Below are 3,232 nucleotides of genomic sequence, written 5' to 3' on the forward strand. Positions count from 1 at the left end.
TTCATTATGCAAAGCCTCTGCGCACAGCTTGGGTGGGGCGGGGTCTCAGGGAATCAACAGGGCGGAGCAAACAGCTATGGCTGATCCTCAGCCCTGCCCTAAGAAGCTCCTGGTCTCCGAGTCCTGGTAATCACTACAAGCACCTCTGAGAGAATGCCGCCCTCAAGTTCTGACTGATGCCAGACAGTCCAGTTTCTCCCCGTATGAGTCTGGATCCCCAGAGACTCGCCCAGAACTGGAGTTCAGAGCAGTCGGGAGCATGAGACTCCCTCCTGATTGAAAAAGACAACCACCTCCTCAGTTTCCAGCTCTTTCTGCGTGCGCCTCCATACATCTGCACTTTACTTCCGCACCTCCTCTGAGTCTCAGTGTGCTTTTCTTTCCTTCTAGTTGTAGAATTCCACTCAGCCAGCCTTCCTGTGGTTCTGGATGATGTCTGTTTTGTCTTTTAGTTGTATTTTTGAAGTGGTTGTGCGAGGCAGCAATTTCAGGTGTTTACCTATGCAGCCATCTTGGTTTTTCTCCTGTGTGCTCCTTTTTTAATCAGGAGGGAGAGCATCTCTGCAGAGGCCACCCATGAGAAGCAAGGGGTCCTAGCCCTACACCAGAAGTCCAGCCCAGGGTCCCAGAGCTGGGAAAAGAAGTCTTCATAACTACAGGCTGTAACAACAAGTGCAGATTCGGCCTCAGTGACAGTGAGGCTGCTGGAGACTCAGATGTTCTTCTTTAAAGGCTGGCACCATGAACTGAACTTATAAGGTCACACTTGCTTTGAGCTCCAGTACCAGGGCGAGGCTTTGGGGGACACAGACACATACGAGGAGGAACTGGATTGTCTGACATCAAGGCACGAACTTGGGGCAGCTTTCTCCCAGACAAAGGTGCTCCCAGGGATCACTGTTTCTATGCTGGGACCTTCCCAGTCAGAGGCCTGACTGGCAGCCATTTCTGTTTGCTCCACCCTGGTGATTCCCTAAGACCCCACCTCATCCAATTTACAACCCCACCCAAGCTGCCTGCAACAGCTTTTGCATATGAATGGCCTGTCCTTGCTCAGGCTAAAAACTCTCAAACAAGCTGCAGCAGGGTCAGGGAGTCACAAACCTAACAATAAAAGGACCAAGACCCGGAACCAGCACCGGCCTGCCTTGCTTCACAGCTGGGCCTCCTCTGGGCACTTCCAAACCCAATACAAAAAAGAGGAATCTTCAGATCTCTCTGTAGCTCCTGCTGGGTGGCCCCAGGAAGTGGCTGACTTTGCACCTCCCTGGAGGCCCAAAGCCAGTGTACCCAGTGGTCAATGTCAGACCATACCAGATTACAATTCTACACATCCATAAGAGACACACTCAAGGGGCAGACTCAGTGAGCACCAAAGCCCCACTGAAGCAAGTCCTGCTCCATAGGGTATCTCCTGCATAGCAGCTCTCCCATTGTAGTCACAGCTGGTCCTCATAGCCATTGTCCTGGAGTTCAATTCCTCCCAGTGACACCAGTAGCAATCAAGTCTCAATTACAACAAGACTGTGCTCACAGCCCACAAAGTGGTGCACCTAAAGTCCCCAGCTCAGGTGACTGGGGAGGCTAAGCCTCTGGGCCCTATAGGACACCTACTACACAAGGCCACTCTATCAACTCAAGGAGACATAACAGCTCTATCCAATACATAGAAACAAACACAAGGAAGAACCCAAAATGTGGAGATAAAGAAACATGTCACAAATGAAAGAAATGGAAGAAAGAAAATTACTGAATGTAGAGTTCAAAACCATGGTTGTAAGATTACTCAAGAATCTTCTAGAAACCTCCAAGTGACTTAGTGATACTTGCAAGGATCTTAGTGAGAATGCCAAAACAAATGTAAAAGGACCAGTCAGAAATTAAGCATACACTGACTGAAATAAAGAATAATATACAGGGATTTAAAAAGAGTAGAGGATTCTGAGAATCAAATCAACAATTTGAAATATGAGGAAATAAAAAAAATCCAACCAGAAGAGCAAAAGAAATAAGAATCCAAATATATGAAGATAATGTAAGGAGTCTCTGGGACAACTTCAAGCATACCAACATTTGCACTATGGGGGTGCCAGAAGAAGAGAGAGAGCAAGATATTGAAAATATATTTAAAGAAATAATGTCAGGAAACTTTCCCTATCTGGTAAAAGAAATAGACTTACAAGTCCAGGAAGCACAGAGAGTCCCAAACAATAGGAACACAAAAGAACCACACCAAGACACATCATAATTAAAATGCCAAGGGCTAAAGACAAAGAGAGAATCTTAAAAGCAGCAAGAGAAAAGCAGTTAGTTACCTACAAAGGCATGTCAATATGACTGTCAGCTAATTTCTCAACAGAAACTATGCAGGCCAGAAGAGAGTGACAAGAAATATTCAAAGTGATGAGTAGCAAGGACCTACCACCAAGATTAAGCTATCATTTAGAATCGAAGGTCAGATAAAGAACTTTACAGACAAGGAAAATCTAAAGGAGTTCACCACCACCAAACCAGTATTATAAGAAATGTTTAAGGGGATTCTTTAAGAAGAGGAAGAAAAAGAAAAAGATAAAAAATATGAACAACAAAATGGCAACAAATACATACCTATCAACAATTGAATCTAAAAATCAAAATAAATGAATAAGAAATCTAATGAACAGAATAAACTGGTGAATAAAATAGAATCAGAGGCATGAAAATGGAACAGACACAATTCTCAGACAGAAGTGGGGTGGAGGAGGCACGAAGAGATTAAACAAATATCTTATATGCGTGTATGTATTACCTATGGACACAGACAATAGGATGAGTTAGGAACCGGTTGGAAGGGGACAATGGGGGGGGGAAAAGAGGAACATCTGTAATAATCCAACAATAAAGTTTTTTAAAATGTACATTTATAATAAATGTAAAACTTGTATACAAATAAAAATTTTTTAAATATATTTTTATTGATTTCAGAAAGGAAGGGAGATAGAAACATCAAAGAGATGAGAGATAATCATTGATTGGCTGCCTCCTGCATGCCCCCTACTACGGATCATGTCCACAACCCAGGCATGTGCCTTTGACTGGAATCAAACCTGGGATCTTCAGTCCACAGGCCAACACTCTATCCATTGAGCAATACTCAGAATTGTAAATCTACTTTTGCCACCTCCGTATAAAGAAATTAGCAAGAAAACAGAAGAAACAAATGGTACAAAGAAAGTTGACACAAGTTATAGCA

Source organism: Myotis brandtii, unplaced genomic scaffold (genome assembly GCF_000412655.1).
Source record: "Myotis brandtii unplaced genomic scaffold, ASM41265v1 scaffold28, whole genome shotgun sequence".
Taxonomy (NCBI): Eukaryota; Metazoa; Chordata; class Mammalia; order Chiroptera; family Vespertilionidae; genus Myotis; species Myotis brandtii.